Consider the following 19,098-nt stretch of genomic DNA (forward strand, 5'->3'; position numbering starts at 1 on the left):
TTTGATAGCTGCTTTCAACTACCTGAAAGGGGGTTCCAAAGAGGATGGCTCTAGACTGTTCTCAATGGTAGCAGATGACAGAACGAGGAGTAATGGTCTCAAGTTGCAGTGGGGGAGGTTTAGATTGGATATTAGGAAAAACTTTTTCACTAAGAGGGTGGTGAAACACTGGAATGCGTTACCTAGGGAGGTGGTAGAATCTCCTTCCTTAGAGGTTTTTAAGGTCAGGCTTGACAAAGCCCTGGCTGGGATGATTTAACTGGGAATTGGTCCTGCTTTGAGCAGGGGGTTGGACTAGATGACCTTCTGGGGTCCCTTCCAACCCTGATATTCTATGATTCTATGATTCTATGAATGTTGCCTTCAGTACTGGTCATCCTATCTTAAAAAGGATACAACCTACAGAAAACCCAGGGGATTCTGCGACAGAAGATAAAAATTCTTAGAGGGATGGAAAGATGTTGAAAAGATCAAGACAAGTTACTTTAAAGACACGACTCAGAGGGTACATTACAAAGGTACACAGAATGATTAATGTTATAGAGATTTATATTCCTCTTTATCCTTTTTCAAATACAAGAACAAGACGACATTTACGGAACTGAAAACTGATCAAAGGAAATACCCTTGAACACAACACATAATCAATCTGTGGAAATCACTGCCAAGATATCATTGAGACCAAGAGCTCAACAGGATTTTTAAAAGGGTTGAGGATTTATATGGATAATTAGAACCACCACAGTGAGAGGAGAATAAAAGGAGGTAACCCTTCACAAATTTCTGACTGGTGGGAGTTAGGGAGAAACTACTCATAAGGGCTGCTTATCCCACAGTATCCACTACAGAATTCTTGCATCTTCCTCTGAGTCAGAGACAACATACTACTAGATGAGATGCACAGCTGGTCTGATCTGGTATGGCAATTCTTATGTTCCTAGCACTCAAATAGGGTGTTGCCAATCTTTATTAATAATGGTGCTTCATTTTACCCATCAGGAGGTTCAAATAAGAGCTCCCAGCCCTAACTCACCTAGCAGGTCTAAAATCTCAGTGAGACTGGCTGAAACCCAACCTGAAAATGTCACCTTTGTTGCTGTGCTGTCAGAATGTGGGCAGTCTTGTGCACACTGTAGATCAAAATCTCCTCCATGTGAGAGACATTTGACTGTTTCCATGTAAAGGCAGCTGTAGTCAGTGTGAGACTCCCAACCAGAACAGCTCTGCTGACTGATGCTGCAGGCTATATGGTTCCATTTCGCTATAAAGTAAGTTTTACTTTGCACTTGAGATAACTAGGTCATAAGAAGAAAAGGAGGACTTGTGGCACCTTAGAGACTAACCAATTTATCTGAGCATGAGCTTTCGTGAGCTACAGCTCACTTGATCAGATGCATAAGGTCATAAGGTTTGTTGTAAAAAACCATGGGGTTGCATGTGCCTCTGAGTTCTCAGAATATAGACTCTGTGCAATGCTGACAGTCATAGGTGTGAACCACAGGTTTCAGCTTTAAATTGCCCTGAGATTCTCAGAAAGTGGAGTCGATAGGGTTAGTGGTAGTGGTGCATAAGTGCTATTTACTGGTGTGCTACTTACTGGTCAGTTTAATTTCCAAATGAAATACAGAGCGCATATACCAGAGGAATGGGTGTACATAGCTGGAGATGAGGTGCATCTACTAGAGTTCAGTTCAACGCGCATGGCCTGATGTCAGGTCACTCTGCCTTCTCCAGTCAGAGCCACCTGCACATGCAGCTAGCACAAGTCCTTAACTGGGAGGACAATCTATCATTCCATAAAGCACGTCCCTTGAATTAATTGAAGGGACAACAGCATCTAAAACCCTGCTACCCAGCACCAAGGAGCTGGTGAACAGCAACTGGACATCACAAAAGCAACCACCTTTTCAGACACACACAGGAAATGGTGAAGCTAACGGTACAACACAGGCGTGTAGTTCTGGTCTGCTGGAAACAGACCTTTACTGCCCTTAACTAGAAGAGATCCAAGAATCATAGAACTGTTAGGCTGGAAAGGACCTCAAGAGGTCACCTAGTCCATCCCCCCATGCGGAGGTGGCTAGTGTATAAACATAAGCTGCCTGGCCACTGTATTTCTACTGCAGGTCTGTCCACACTCTCCAGCATGAGAGTCAAATACATTATCCCCAAAAGCCGAGGGGCTCCAAATCAATGCTCGTGAGTAGATTCTCTGGCCTCTTCTGCTCTCATTGAACCGCTCAGACAGTAGCCATTGGAGTAGAAATGATCCACAAGCCCCTGCTGAGTGCAGCTGCTTAGCCGCTCCCCCAGCTGGCCATTTGCTACATACCGGGGAAGGGAGACTAGTTTTAGTTGCTACATTATCTGCTTTGCTACTAGTAATCCCCAGCAGGCACAGAGCCAGCATATTCAGCTCCTATGCCTCCCTCCCCACAGTTCCTCTGGCACAGGAGTAATGTCAGGGTGCAGAGGGGCAGGTTGAGTGTAAGCATGGGGTAGTGGCTGGTGTACACAGTGCTGCAGCTATTGTATGGTTTCTTGGGGACCCTTGACAGTTGATGCAAGTTAGATCATGGAACTCCTGTTGTTGGTTCTCAGCTTTCCCTCCTGGCCTGCCCTGGGTGCTGTCTGGGGTAAATAAGCTGTCCTTTATGGGTGTTCACCTAAGCAAAGCCTTCTGAGTGTCTGCCCTGTTCACCTAGGCTCCCCCAGACCAGTAGCAGTGTATGCAATGAAGCCAGAGCTACTCTCTCTTCCCCTTTGATGCAACAGGTGGCCAGAGAGGGCAGCTGCAGTAGGAGTGGGACATCGGCTGCTCACAATAAATCTTTGGGGTTGCATGAGCCGCAGTGGGAGGTGCTTTTCATAGATTATAAAGCTAGAAGGGCCCATTGTGCTCATGTGTAGAACACAAGCCATAGGATTTCCCTGAATTAATTCCTGTTTGAACTACGGCAGATCTTTTAGAGGATCCATACACCTTTCTGTAGTGACTACGGCTGAGTTACCAAAAAAAAAAAAAAAAAAGTCACAGGATGTAGCTGGAAGCATACCTTCAATGGCCACAGGTTGGACACCCCTTTTCCAGTGCTTCCTTTTGCTTCATTTCCCTCAAGCTAAAACAAAGTGATTCCTGCCATGCAGGCAGAAGATCTTAGCTATTTACTAATACATTATTTCAGAAAGGCTTGACTGGAGAGGGTTAATAGATTTTAAAAGTCAGAAGGGGCCATTATGACTATCTTAGTCTGGCCTCTTTCAAAACACTGTCCCGAGAATTTCACGCAGTGCTTCCCGTATCCAGCCCAATAAGGTAGTTGAAAAACAGCTTATATTTTAGAAAGACACCCAATGTAGATTTAAAGACTCCAAGTGACAGAAAATCTATAGAAAGCCTTTGTATTCTGGGCCAATTATCAATTAACTGTTATCATTGTGCATTTTATTCCCAATTTAATTATTGCTGATTTCAACTTCCAGCCACTGGATTGTGTTACAATGATAAAGCCCTTTGAATATGTTTCACTAAATGTTGTGTTTCATAATAATAATGATCCTTTTATATTTTACAAAACAAAAGCAATAGGCCAGATTCTGAACTCAGTGACACCACGGTAAATCTGGAATAAACTCATTGCCCGCAGTGATTTCAATTTTACATTGGTACGGCTGAGACCAGCTTCTGCCCCAAATACACAGATGTAAGCCATGCAGCTCTATAGGAGAGCAATAGTTCAGATTTTTATGCTCTTCACAGGTCTTCTGCTTTATTGTGTTGACATTCTGAGCAGCTCAGTATAGAGGGATTCAGCTGTAAAGTGCAGCACTTTGAGGAACAAATGAAAGAGATTTGGAAGTGTTTTATATGTCTGAACCCAGCTCTGCACATTGCTTGTCTGATATGTGATTGGCTAATGATTCTATGATGTCAAGAAGGAGCGGCTGACTGAGGGATCGCAGGTTTGGCAACTTGGAGACCTTCAGGGAAAACAAAAACAAACAGAAAAACACACAAAAAAGAAAAAAATTAAAACCATATTTTAAATATCACTGTTTAATCCCAACAGACCCATAGTAGACATATACAGGTTAGTGAAATCCAGTGATATTCCATTGTGTGGATATTGTCATGTTACTAGTAAAATGACAAGCACACAGAACCAAGATGCAAAGTTCCATGAAAATCACTACAACTGTGGTTTCTATGTAAAATAATAATTCTCCTTCCTTGTCTTCTGGTTTTAGACTGCCTTTGCTGTGGGGTGGAGTTGAAGGTATGTCAGGAAATCTGACACGAGAATGACAATAATTATTCATAATAATGATTCCATAATTAATATACAAGATGCAAACTAGTGTAGGCTAAAACATATCTTAGGCCCTTAACTAGCTTTGAAATTCATGCCGTTTGTATTTCTGCTGACATTAAGATCCACTGGAACTGGTAGCTCAGGATTTGTGCAAATAATCTATCTACTCTAAAGGAGTACTTGTGGCACCTTAGAGACTAACAAATTTATTTGAGCATAATAAATATTCCTGAGCTACAATTCACTTCATTGGATGCATGCAGTGAGATGAATTGAGCTGTAGCTCATGAAAGCTTATGCTCAAATAAATTTGTTAGTCTATAAAGGTGCCACAAGTACTCCTTTTCTTTTTGCGGAAATGGACTAACACGGCTGCTACTCTGAAATCTATCTACTTTGTTATGGTGTGCCCTGAGAAGTAGCTCAAAGTACTGCTCTATTTAGTGCACATAATATTTTTGCCTGGATCTTTCAAGCAGTTAAAGAATGCCATGAGAACTAATAATCAACACGTGCACTGAAGGTCTTAGCTAATCAACTGCTCTATAATAATGTTTATTTTCTGACAGCATCAGACTGAACGGAGAATTCACACAAACCCAAGTTTTCTCTGAAGAGCCATTTTCTGACCTTGAGAAACATCCGTATTTTACCTCATATTTTAGCCCAATCAATGGAGAATATTTGGATATCTTTTTTAAATTACTTAATATTTCCTCCTATCTTTGTAGGTCCAGTGTCTGTAGTGAAGAAACAAAGGCATTTTGTGCCTCTAGTATAAGAGTGAAATGAAGCAGATGAATCAGACCACTTCTGGAAAGAAATCAGTACACAGAGTTATCTGTCTAAAATAAGGGGGAATAGACAATGTGCAGGGGATGGAGGGGTAGATTCCATTAACATTAGTGGGAATTAGGCACCTGCACTGAAGAGCATATTGCATTGAGATAGGATTAAGACCAAGGGCAAAGACACAGAATTATTGCAGAGTATAAACAAAAAAGATTTTTATTAGGCATTTGTATAAACCTAACACACACTGGGAGACTAATGTATAACCTTGCCCAAAGTATTACAACAATATAGTCAGCTCTCCGGTTAATATTCTCCTCTGATATTCTGAATAGGGAACAGCAACCTTTAACGAGTCAACAGAGCTGAAGGAGACTGTAATGGCCGCACGTTCATATAGTGCTGGGCAAAAAGTTACATACCAAAATCTCCAAAACACAACATAAACATTACAGCATTTGGATTTCTTGAAAGCTGCAGGTATTCTCCTACCCTAACACTCAGTCTTTCAATGATAATTTGATGAGCCTGTCCCTAGAATCACAGTTTTTAAATTACAAAACCAGAGTTAAAAGAAAAAAATTAGCAACGACAGAAATTTAACAAAATGTCAGAGCCTCAAACATTTCCTGAAATGTTGCATTTTGTTCATTTTTCTGGCCACAGTGCAACATTGCACTCAACATTAGTTTCAAGTTGTTACTGATCAGGTCTACCACAAGGAAGTCAAAACTAGAGCCCTGCAAATCTGTGGATATCTGCTTTATATCCACTTTATATTCGCGGACTATGTTTGCAGATTGTGCATCAGATGCAGATGCAAATTTTGTATCTGCGCAGGGCTCTAGTCAAGACCATGACACTGTATTAAAATAAGACAATTTGCACAGCAGTAAATGCAGCCGGACACTTTATGACTGCCAGAGCCCATCTGTATAATCTCATTTCCAAATGGAAATGCAGAATATGGAATGCTGAATCCATTAGGTTAATTCTAGCATAGATTACATCTTTCCAGATTCTTCAGTATTTCTGTATTCTTTTCAGAGATTGTACATTTTAAATATTACTTGTATGCAGTGGTCAATTGTGTCATTTTTGTCTTTTGTTTTTACCTGATGTAGTTCAGTTTTTTGAATGGAAAGAATGCAAAGATGATAGAAACAAACAACCTCCCCCTTATTTTGGGCCTGACAGTACCTAGGTAGGTGTGCAAGCGAGGTGCGCTTAGTGGACAGAAGGGACAGCCCAAGTGTTATGGTGCCAGACTCACGTTCAGCTCCCTGTTTGGCTACAGATCAATATGTGACTGTGGGTAAGTCCCTCAGGGCCAGATTTCCAAAGACATTTACGTACCTAAAGATGCATGTAGACATCTAGAGCTAGAGCGCCACAAAGGGACTTTGGTGCCTCACTGCCATTCTAGGGGCTTAAATAAAATATGCGAGTGCCGTTGAGTTTCTTAACCCTCTACTCAGCTGCTGGCCAAAGTCCATAGCTACCTACGTTTTTGCTAATAAAATTCCCTAGCTGCCTAAGTTTCTGCCAATGGCATTTTCAAAAGCACCTAAATCGATTTGGTGCCATTCACTTCAATGGGAGCTAGACGTGTAACACGCTCAGGCACATCTGAAAATCCCATTCAGTGTCTATCTGCACCTTGGGCACCTAAATACCTTTATATATCTGGTCCTTAGTCTCTTGGGGACAGATTGACAAAGGGACTTTTAGGCACACTGCCTCCCAGTAGAATTCTTAGTCTTGAGTCAGGCGCCCAGGCTCACTATACAATGCCTGGGGAGAGATACAGCTGAGCAAGAAGCCTTGCTAAGCTAGTCAGCAGAAAAAGCTGAGGCAGTTAAATGCCTAGCTCTGGGCTCGAGGGGGGGTGCCTAGCTGCATTTGGGATTCTCAGCTGTGAACCGTCTCTTGCAGCCAGGTGTCTTAGCTAGGCAAACCCCTTCTCAGGAAAAAGGAGCAAGAGAAACTAACCATAGCTGCCCACTGGCTGTGGCACTCAGCCCTGATGCAGGAGACCAGTTTTCAAACTGCCCTTATGCTTGATTCAGAGCAGGTTTGTGATCTTGATTTTCCCACATGCCAGGTGAGGTTATTCTGGGATAATTGTGCTACAGCCTCTCCCATTGGAATAAATATAAATAATGAAATATAAATTGGAACAGGGACTTGTCCCAGGTCAGTGCCTTAGCCACTGAGCTACAGTCAAGCTCTTCCCTGCTCTTTCTGCTCCAACAAATAGTTAATTATTTAATACAAAGTGGAACAGCTTTAACAGGAGACACTAAGCAAGCTCCATCCAAGAGCAGGCAATACCTGAATGATTACGACACGCTCCTTGCACGTGTGGGGCCTGGATTCAAGTCCCTGATCAAAATCAGGCAGCGCAACGATTTGAAAACAAGTCTTCTCTATCCCAACTGAGTGCTCCTGTCATAAATATAAAGGGAAGGGTAATCACCTTTCTGTATACAGTGCTATAAAATCCCTCCTGGCCAGAGGCAAAGTCCTTTTACCTGTAAAGGATTAAGAAGCTCAGGTAACCTGGCTGGCACCTGACCCAAAATGACCAATGAGGGGACAAGATACTTTCAAATTTGGGGGGAGGAAAGGCTTTTGTCTGTCTGTGTGATACCTTTGCTGGGAACAGATCAAGGATGCAAGCCCTCCAACTCCTGTAAAAGTTAGTAAGTAATCTAGCTAGAAAATGCGCTAGGTTTTCTCTGTTTTGGCTTGTGAAATTCGCTGTGCTGGAGAAAATGTGTATTCCTGTTTTTGTGTCTTTTTGTAGCTTAAGGTTTTGCCTAGAGGGATTCTTTATGTTTTGAATCTGATTACCTTGTAAAGTATTTACCATCCTGATTTTACAGAGGTGATTCTTTTACCTTTTCTTTAAATAAAATTCTTCTAAGAACCTGATTGATTTTTCATTGTTTTTAAGATCCAAGGGTTTGGGTCTGTGTTCACCTGTACCAGTTGGTGAGGATATTATCATCAAGCCTTCCCCAGGGAAGGGGGTGTAGGGCTTGGGGGAATAGGACTCCAAGTGGTCCTTTCCCTGCTCTTTGTCTAAATCACTTGGTGGTGGCAGCATACTGTTCAAGGACAAGGCGGAAATTGTGCCTTGGGAAAGTTTTTAACTTAAGTTGGTAGAAATAAGCTTAGGGGGTCTTTCATGCGGGTCCCCACATCTGTACCCTAGAGTTCAGAGTTGGGAAGGAACCCTGACAACTCCCAATTCTGGGCATTGGGTACATGCCCCCAGAGTTACAAATGTCCTTTGTGCAGCTTAGACATGCTCAGAGCCTGCCTACCAGATTGGAGAACGCCTCATTTGTGAATCCATCAGGGTTTAAGTGTGAGAGAGGGCTCTGAGCAGCTTGGTGATTTCAGTGGTTTTGTGCATGCCTTCTGGCAGAAACTTAAGTGCCTTCAGTGTTAGGAAGTAGCTGAGTCGGGGTTGATGATCTCACTGGTACCTAAAAGTTGGACGTTGCCATCTGTACTGGGAGTTACATGTTTAATTCCCTTTGTGGATCTAGCTCTCTGTGCCCTAGTTTCCCATCTATGAACTGGAGTTTACAGTGCTTCCTTACCTTGGGAATGTTGTGAGGATAAATACAGTAAAGACTGTTAGGAGCTCAGATACTAACATGACAGGAGCCATATAAATATGCCAGATTAGACATGTTGGCATTTTTTGGTCTGCGAGAGACAGTGGGAATTGCAGCCTATGATGTACATGGTTTGCAATGTCTCATGTGACTGAATAGTCCAATCTGAGATTTGCATAATCTTTGGCAGTTATTGCAAATGTCTGTATCTTGGTTGGGAACTGCTTGCTTCCTAAAGGCTCTTTTCTCTTCAAGCTGTAGGAGCCAGCTTCTGTCATGGACTTTGATACCCTGATGGAGACGATGGAGCCACGTGTTACCATCACTTGCCAAGACTTCTCACTGGCCAGGATCTTGCTTGCACGTGTCTTTATAGCGAAGCTTGGGACATCCTCTTGTTCTTGTTCCCTCCAACAGCTCCCCGTATAGCATGTCCTTGGGTATGCGTCCATTTTCCAACCTACTCAGATGGCCCAACCAGCACAATTGTCTTTGCTTGAGCAGGGCTGTTATACTTGGTAACTTTGCCCTTTGAAGAACCTCTGCATTGGGGACTTTATCTTGCTATTTGGTGTTGAGTAGGCGGCGTAAACAGTGGAGGTGGAAACTGTTTAACCTTTTCTCCTGATGAGCATAAGTTGTCCATGTTTCCCCACCATACATGAGCGTGCTGAGGATGCAGGCTTAGTACACTAGCATTTTGGTCTTGATGGTAAGCTTTGAGTTGTTTCATGCTCTTTTAGTTAGTCTGCTAAAGGTGGTGGCTGCCTTTCCAATGTGAACATTTAGTTCTTCATCCAGTGAGAGGTTGGTAGTCACTGTAGAACCTAAATAGCTGAACTTTTGGACTACTTCTAGCTGATTTGCATTTAAGGTAATTGAAGGATCCTGTGGAACCCGCTGTCCTAATACAACTGTTTTCTTGATGCTGATAGTGAGAGCAAATGCCTGAGAGGCACTTGAAAGGAGGTCCATGAATCCTCGTAGTAGATCTTCACTGTGGGCTATGAGGGCATCATCATCAGTGAATAAAAATTCCTTGATTAGCACCTTTTTGACTTTGGCCTTCGACAAGTCGGGACAGGTGGAAGAGTTTGGCATCTGATCTTGTGTGGAGATACACTCCATCTTTCATGTCCTTAAACACGCCATTCAAGAGTACCGAGAAGAAGATTCCAAAGAGTGTAGGGGCAAGAACGCATCCTTGCTTCACTCTGCTTTTCATCTCAAAACTGTCCAAAGTGGACCCTTCAAACTGGACAGCTGCTCTCATGTTGTTGTGGAATGAACATATAAGACTTAACAGGTGCGCATCCTATCTTTTCTAGGATTGCAAATAGACCTACTCTGCTGCCTGTGTTGAATGCTTTGGTTAGGTCCACAAAGGTGATGTACAATGGTCTGTTTTGCTCTCTGCAGAGAAAATATCATGTCTACAGTTGATCTTCCATCCCTGAATCCACACTGTGATTCAGGGTAGACACAATTCGCCAGCTGTTGTAGGCACACTAAGATGACTTTTGTGAAAGCTTTTCCTGCTACACTTAGTAGCGAGATACCTCTGTTGCACCACACTTTTCACCTTTATTTTTATACAAAGTGATGATTTTTGTGTCGCGCATCTCTTGTGGTACCTCACCCTTTTTTCAGCATTTAAGTAGCAGCTAATGAAGATACGGTAATAGGCTGTCTTTCCCAGACTTGAGGATTTCCGCTGGGATGCCATCTTTTCCAGGAGCCTTGCCACTTGATAGCAAATCCATGGCCTTGCTTAGTTCTTCTACAGTGGGCTCCACATCTAGCTCTGGCATGACCTGTAGAGTTGGTATTTGGTCCAGTGATTCGCTGGTGATGTTTCTTTCTTGTGCATATAGCTCTGAATAGTGTACAAGCCAACGACACAAGTGCTTGCTTTTATCTGTAATGATTTCGCCGCTGTGCAATTTGAGAGGGGCAACCTTGTTGACAGTGGGACCTAGAACTTTCTTCAGGCCATCATACATGACTTTGAGGTTTCCTGTGTCTGAGGTTGTCTGTATCTCTTCACGGATCTTGATCCAGTAATGATTTGCACAGTGTCTGCTTGCTCACTGCACCTCAGTTTTTGCATATTGAAGTCTCACTTTGGCGCTCTCTGTTGGCTTCTTGTTCAGTTCCAGATAGGCTGTGTTCTTAATGTTGATGAGAGATAATAGTTCCACTTCATTTTCTTCAAACCAGTCCTTTTTTGATGTTCTCTTCCCCCCGAATGTAGCTCAAGTTGTTTCATGGATTGTTGTTCTTAAATCTTGCCCAAATTGCTCTGCACTCTCTGTTAATGATTTTCCATGTATGCTAAGTTCAAAAGCATTCACAAACTCCTGGCATTTCCTCTGTTTTTTGGTGTTAATAGCATTGATTTTGGGCTTGCTCCTAGGTTTTGCTCTACGTAGTTTCTTGGCTGTAATCTTCACTTTGCCAATAATCAAGGAGTGGTCAATGTCACAATCAGCACTGTGGAACGTGTGAGTGTTCTCCACTAAGGGTAGGTCTTTCCTCCTGACGATAACAAGGTCTAATCGGTGCCAGTGGCCTGATCATGGATGTCGCCATGATGCTTTGTGGTGATCTTTTCCTGTAAAATATGAATTGGAAATACACATTTGGTTTTGGGCGCAGAATTCAAGAACTTGTTGGCCATTCTCATTCATCTTGCCAATGCCAAAATGTCCCAGGCAATCTGGCCATGAGTAGTTGTCTGCACCGACTCTTGCATTAAAGTCACCAAGGAGGAAAAGTTGCTCAGTTGATGGTATTCTTTTGATGACTTGATGCAAAGAGTTGTAAAATGTATCCTTCTCCTCGGGGATAGATTTGAGTGCTGGTGCATAGGCACTAAAGATGTTCACAGAGCCGATGGTCGTCTGAAGTTTAAGTGAGATGATACGCTCTGATTTCCCAATGGGTGTCTCTAGAGCTTTACCCACTTGTTTTTCACAGCGAAACTGACACCATGAAGAGTATTTTCTTCACTGCTTTTACCTTGCCAAAAGAAGGTGTAACTGGCCTCTTGGACAGAACCAGCATCTGCAAGTCTTGTTTCCTGAAGTGCTGTAATGTCAACATTGAGTTTGTACAGCTCATGGTCTAGCAAAGCTGACTTCCGTATACTGCTTGTGTATTGTAGGTCATCATCGCCTGTCAATCCTGGACACATGGTCCTGACATTCCAGCTCCCAAGGCAGAAAGTTCTTGGTTTCTTATTTTTGCCAGGTGCCAGATTTCCATCTGCCTTTCAACTTTTTGTCTAGCACCACGCACCTCAGGACGTGGACAGACCATGGCGGGCCAGCACCTAACTTTCTGGGGGCTGCCTGGCTTTGTGGTGGGTGGTGGCTGACCAATGGAATGCAGTGATTCTTCCCATCGTCGAAGGTGACTCTTGGAACCCTCTATGCCAATCAAGTAAGAGCTTTTTACCCATAACTGTCACCTTCTGTGTTGTGTCCAGGTTGCCAGCAAGGATGGAGTGTCCTCTCCGTGTGATGTGGCTGCAATAGCTTGGGTAGTTGATATGGAGACACTGCTTTGCCCATGTGTCAGCATCCCCCTTCACTGGTTTGAACCAAAGGAAGGACAGGAGTGGATACACTTGGACTCAACTATGCTGCAGGAGTTGCCAGTGCAGAAGAGATCTTCCATCTGCCTGGCTTTCAGGGCTCCACTCCCAATGTGCATTACTTTACATTTATCCACATTAAATTTCATTTGCCATTTAGTTGCCCAATCACTTAGTTTTGTGAGATCTTTTTGAAGTTCTTCACAGTTTGCTTTGGTCTTAACTATCTTGAGCAGTTTAGTACCATCTGCAAACTTTGCAATCTCACTCTTTACCCCCTTCTCCAGATCATTTATGAATAAGTTGAATAGGATTGGTCCTAGGATTGACCCTTGGGGAACACCACTAGTTACCCCTCTCCATTCTGAAAATTTACTATTTATTCCTACCCTTTGTTCCCTGTCTTTTAACCAGTTCTCAATCCATGGAAGGATCTTCCCTCTTATCCCATGACAACTTAATTTACGGAAGGGCCGTTGGTGAGGGACCTTGTCAAAGGGTTTCTGGAAATCTAAGTATACTATGTCCACTGGATCCCCCTTGTCCACATGTTTGTTGACCCCTTCAAAGAACACTAATAGATTAATAAGATCTCCCTTTACAGAAACCACGTTGACTTTTGCACAACAATTTATATTCTTCTATGTGCCTGACTATTTTATTCTTTACTATTTTTTCAACTAATTTGCCCGGTACTAACGTTAGACTTACTGGTCTGTAATTGCGGGGATCACCTCTAGAGCCCTTTTTTAAATATTGGCGTTACATTAGCTTTCTTCCAGTCACTGGGTACAGAAGCTGATTTAAAGGACAGGTTACAAACCATAGTTAATAGTTCTGCAATTTCACTTTTGAGTTCTTTCATAACACTTGAGTGAATGCCATCTGGTCCCAGTGACTTGTTACTGTTAAGTTTATCAATTGATTCCAAAACCTCCTCTAATGACACTTTAATCTGTGAGAATTCCTCAGATTTGTCACCTACAAAGGACAGCTCAGGTTTGGGAATCTCTCTAACATCCTCAGCCGTGAAGACTGAAGCAAAGAATTCATTTAGTTTCTCTGCAATTACTTTATCATCTTTAAGTGCTCCTTTTTTAACTCGATCGTCCAGGGGCCCCACTGGTTGTTAGCAGGCTTCCTGCTTCTGATGTACTTAAAAAACATTTTATTACCACCTTTTGAGTTTTTGGCTAACTGTTTTTCAAAAACTCCTTTTTGGCTTTTCTTATTACATTTTTACACTTAATTTGGTAGTGTTTATGCTCCTTTCTATTTACCTCACTAGGATTTGACTTCCCCTTTTTAAAAAATGCCTTTTTATCTCTCGCTGATTCTTTTACATGGTTGTTAAGCCATGGTGGCTCTTTTTTAGTTCTTTTACTGTGTTTTTTAATTTGGGGTATACATTTAAGTTGAGCCCCTATGATGGTGTCTTTGAAAAGTGTCCATGCAGCTTGCAGGGATTTCACTCTAGTCACTGTACCTTTTAATTTCTGTTTAACTAACCTCCTCATTTTTGCATAGTTCCCCTTTCTGAAATTAAATGCCACAGCGTTGGGCTGCTGAGGTGTTCTTCCCACCACAGGGATGTTAAATGTTGTTATATTATGGTCACTATTTCCAAGTGGGCCTGTTATAGCTACCTCTTGGACCAGATCCTGCACTCTACTCACGACTAAATCAAGAACTGCCTCTCCCCTTGTGGGTTCCTGTACCAGCTGCTCCAAGAAGCAGTCATTTAAAGTATCGAGAAATGTTGTCTCTGCATATCAAGTGGAGTGCCCCAAGGGTCGGTCCTGGGGCTGGTTTTGTTCAATATCTTCATAAATGATCTGGAGGATGGTGTGGATTGCACTCTCAGCAAATTTGCGGATGATACTAAACTGGGAGGAGTGGTAGATACGCTGGAGGGGAGGGATAGGATACAGAAGGACCTAGACAAATTGGAGGATTGGGCCAAAAGAAATCGGATGAGGTTCAATAAGGATAAGTGCAGGGTCCTGCACTTAGGATGGAAGAATCCAATGCACCGCTACAGACTAGGGACCGAATGGCTAGGCAGCAGTTCTGCGGAAAAGGACCTAGGGGTGACAGTGGATGAGAAGCTGGATATGAGTCAGCAGTGTGCCCTTGTTGCCAAGAAGGCCAATGGCATTTTGGGATGTATAAGTAGGGGCATAGCAAGCAGATCGAGGGACGTGATCGTTCCCCTCTATTCGACATTGGTGAGGCCTCATCTGGAGTACTGTGTCCAGTTTTGGGCCCCACACTACAAGAAGGATGTGGAAAAATTGGAGAGAGTCCAGCGAAGGGCAACAAAAATGATTAGGGGACTGGAACACATGAGTTATGAGGAGAGGCTGAGGGAGCTGGGATTGTTTAGCCTGCAGAAGAGAAGAATGAGGGGGGATTTGATAGCTGCTTTCAACTACCTGAAAGGGGGTTCCAAAGAGGATGGCTCTAGACTTTTCTCAATGGTAGCAGATGACAGAACGAGGAGTAATGGTCTCAAGTTGCAGTGGGGGAGGTTTAGATTGGATATTAGGAAAAACTTTTTCACTAAGAGGGTGGTGAAACACTGGAATGCGTTACCTAGGGTGGTGGTAGAATCTCCTTCCTTAGAGGTTTTTAAGGTCAGGCTTGACAAAGCCCTGGCTGGGATGATTTAACTGGGAATTGGTCCTGCTTCGAGCAGGGGGTTGGACTAGATGACCTTCAGGGGTCCCTTCCAACCCTGATATTCTATGATTCTATGATTTCGTCCTGAGGTGACATGTACCCAGTCAATATGGGGATAATTGAAATCCCTCACTATTATTGAGTTCTTTATTTTGATAGCCTCTCTAATCTCCCTTAGCATTTCATCGTCATTGTCACTGTCCTGATCAGGTGGTCGATAATAGAGCCTTACTGTTATATTCTTCTTAAAGCATGGAATTACTATCCACAGAGATTCTATGGAACATGTGGATTCATTTAAGATTTTTATTTCATTTGATTCTACATCTGGGATGTGCGAAACCTAGGGTCAGTTCCCCCTTCAGGCAGAAGGGGAGAAAGGATTTGAACAAGGATCTCCCAACTCTCAGGTGCAGGCTCTAAATACTGGGCTAAGGGACATTTTTATGTGTGCCTTCCTCAGTCTCTCCTAATAAAGCTATTCCACTCTGGATAAACAATTAAAGAACCACTAGAGCATGGGTCACCTCCCCAGTGAGTGCCCTCCCACTAGGCTACACTCCCTGGCCAATGACTCTTACATTAAGGTAACTCACAAGCCTTTCACAACTCTTGTATTGCTGCACACTCCCCTCCAGGCAGTGCATCACCCATTAGCAGATGCAGCATACTCCTCCCATTGTGTCCAGCCATCTCTGCTGCCCTTGCTCTTACCCAGTGCCCAGACTCAAGATCTAGGTAGGTAATGCATGACTTGCATGGGTTGGGGCATTATGCTCCCTTACTCCGCCCGTAGCGCCAACTCTCAGGATGTTATTATGAAGTCTGTAAAGGGAATCGAGGGATGAGGTAACAAGCAGCAAGAATGTGTACTGAAGAATAGCATGCTTGTTAGCTCCATGAGTTCTTTTTCAGGAAATGTGACCCTGGACTTCAGAAAAGCAGACTTTGACTCCCTCAGGGAACTCATGGGCAGGATCCCCTGGGAGAACAACATGAGAGGGAAAGGAGTCCAGGAGAGCTGGCTGTATTTTAAAGAATCCTTATTGAGGTAACAGCAACAAACCATTCTGATGTGTAGAAAGAATAGTAAATATGACAGGCGACCAGCTTGGCTTAACAGTGAAATCCTTGCTTATCTTAAATACAAAAAAGCAGCTTACAAGAAGTGGAAGATTGGACAAATGACCAGGGAAGAGTATAAAGATATTGCTCGGGCATGGAGGAGTGAAATCAGGAAGGCCAAATCACACTTGGAGTTGCAGCTAGCAAGAGATGTTAAGAGTAACAAGAAGGGTTTCTTTAGGTATGTTAGCAACAAGAAGAAAGTCAAGGAAAGTGTGGGCCCCTTACTGAATGAGGGAGGCAACCTAGTGACAGAGGATGTGGAAAAAGCTAATGTACTCAATGCTTTTTTTGCCTCTGTCTTCACGAACAAGATCAGCTCCCAGACTACTGCATTGGGCAGCACAGCATGGGGAGGAGGTAACCAGCCCTCTGTGGAGAAAGAAATGGTCCGGGACTATTTAGAAATGCTGGACGGGCACAAGTCCATGGGGCCAGATGCGCTGCATCCGCGAGTGCTAAAGGAGTTGGTGGATGTGATTGCAGAGCCATTGGCCATTATCTTTGAAAACTCATGGCGATCCGGGGAATTCCCGGATGACTAGAAAAAGGATAATGTAGTGCCCATCTTTAAAAAAGGGAAGAAGGAGGATCCTGAGAACTACAGGCCAGTCAGCCTCACCTAGGTCCCTGGAAAAATCATGGAGCAGGTCCTCAAGGAATCAATTCTGAAGTACTTAGAAGAGAGGAAAGTGATCAGGAAGAGTTAGCATGGATTCACCAAGGGCAAGTCATGCCTGACTCATCTAATTGCCTTCTATGATGAAATAACTGGTTCTGTGGATGAAGGGAAAGCAGTGGACGTGTTGTTCCTTGACTTTACCAAAGCTTTTGACACGGTCTCCCACAGTATTCTTGCCAGCAAGTTAAAGCAGTATGGGCTGGATGAATGCACTATAAGGTGGGTAGAAAGTTGGCTAGATTGTCGGGCTCAACGCGTAGTGATCAATGGCTCCATGTCTAGTTGGCAGCCGGTATCAAGTGGACTGCCCCAAGGGTCGGTTCTGGGGCCGGTTTTGTTCAATATCTTCATAAATGATCTGGAGGATGGCATGGATTGCACCCTCAGCAAGTTTGCAGACGACACTAAAGGGGGAGGAGTGGCAGATACGCTGGAGGGTAGGGACAGGATACAGAGGGATCTAGACAAATTGGAGGATTGGGCCAAAAGAAATTTGATGAGGTTCAACAAGGACAAGTGCAGAGTCCTGCACTTAGGACGGAAGAATCCAATGCACCGCTACAGACTTGGAACAGAATGGTTAGGCAGCAGTTCTGCAGAAAAGGACCTAGGGGTTACAGTGGACGAGAAGCTGGATATGAGTCAACAGTGTGCCCTTGTTGCCAAGAAGGCCAATGGCATTTTGGGATGTATAAGTAGGGGCATTTCCAGCAGATCGAGGGACGTGATTGTTCCCCTCTATTCGACATTGGTGAGGCCTCATCTGGAGTACTGTGTCCAGTTTTGGGCCCCACACTACAAGGAGGATGTGGAAAAATTGGAAAGAGTCCAGCGGAGGGCAACAAAAATGATTAGGGGACTGGAACACATGAGTTATGATGAGAGGCTGAGGGAACTGGGATTGTTTAGTCTACAGAAGAGAAGAGTGAGGGGGGATTTGATAGCTGCTTTCAACTACCTGAAAGGTGGTTCCAAAGAGGATGGTTCTAGACTATTCTCAGTGGTAGCGGATGACAGGACAAGGAGTAATGGTCTCAAGTTGCAGTGGGGGAGGTTTAGATTGGATATTAGGAAAATTTTTTTCACTAGGAGGGTGGTGAAACACTGGAATGCGTTACCTAGGGAGGTGGTGGAATCTCCTTCCTTCGAAGTTTTTAAGGTCAGGCTTGACAAAGCCCTTGCTGGGATATTTTAGTTGGTGTTGGTCCTGCTTTGAGCAGGGGGTTGGATTAGATGACCTCCTGAGGTCCCTTCCAACCCTGATACTCTATGATTCTATGACAGGTTTCAGAGTAGCAGCCGTGTTAGTCTGTATTCACAAAAAGAAAAGGAGTACTTGTAGCACCTTAGAGACTAACAAATTCATTTGAGCATAAGCTTTCATGAGCTACAGCTCACTTCATCGGAAAGCTTATGCTCAAATAAATTTCTTAGTCTCTAAGGTGCCACAAGTCCTCCTTTTCTTTTTAGGATTCTATGACTACTCCTCTGCAGGGAGGACTAGGGTTTTCAGGCTTGTTGGAAGTAGTCTGTTTTAATGGAAGGACTTTGAAGGAGGAGAAGGTGGAGGTCCTGCAGAGCAGGTCAGGGAGGGGCCTCTGTGTGTAGGAAGCCACCTAGGGAAAGCCAGGAAGGCGGGAATGGAGAAAGGATACTAAGGACTTAGTGAATCAGACAGTTTGAGCACAGTAAGGAGGAGGAGCAGAAAGATCTGTGGGCACATGTGGGAATCACGCTGAGCAAGGCCTGAACGAGAAGACAAGGAGCTTGGCTTTGCTGTAGAAATGGAGAGGAAAGCCAGCCAAAGGATGAGGAGGGGCTTGATGCTATCAGAATAGCAGGCAAGGAAGGCATTTTGGATGGACGTGGGTGTCAGGCAGGCCAGACAGGATGCTGTTGCAGAAGTTAAGGTGACAGATGACAATAGAAGAATGGAACCCTGTGGACTTCAAGGTGGGAACAGAGAAGGATGAGCACGTTTTAGAGATGCTGTGAGGCAATCTAGCAGGATTTAGTGATAGCATCAATTTGGGGTGGGGTGGAGGGACAGAGAAGAGGAATCCAAAGTAATACGAGGGATGAGATACTGCAGCAGAAAGAGAAAAGAGAAAGCAACCTTGACAGCAAAGGGAGGGAGAAGGGAAAGCTTCAGGAGAAAGGGAAGGAGCTCAGTTTTACTCATGCTGATTTTTCTGACAGCTGGAAATTCAGGAAGGGATGGCAGAGAGGCAATCAGAAATAATGGACTGGGCAGAGCTCGGGAGTGGAGAAATG

The 19,098-nt window shown here is 43.7% G+C and overlaps 1 long non-coding RNA gene across 1 annotated transcript in view; it reads right to left on the reverse strand.

The window, feature by feature from the left end:
* Positions 1-3,455: 3,455 nt before the first annotated feature.
* LOC144929916 (uncharacterized) overlaps positions 3,456-19,098 on the reverse strand; it is a 36,190-nt gene continuing 20,547 nt past the window's right edge. Inside the window, exon 3 of the long non-coding RNA XR_013635086.1 lies at positions 3,456-3,981. This is a non-coding gene — a long non-coding RNA (uncharacterized LOC144929916). The remainder of the gene's footprint in view (positions 3,982-19,098) is intronic.

The sequence above is a fragment of the Lepidochelys kempii genome, chromosome 27 (assembly GCF_965140285.1).
Source record: "Lepidochelys kempii isolate rLepKem1 chromosome 27, rLepKem1.hap1, whole genome shotgun sequence".
NCBI classification, from domain to species: Eukaryota; Metazoa; Chordata; order Testudines; family Cheloniidae; genus Lepidochelys; species Lepidochelys kempii.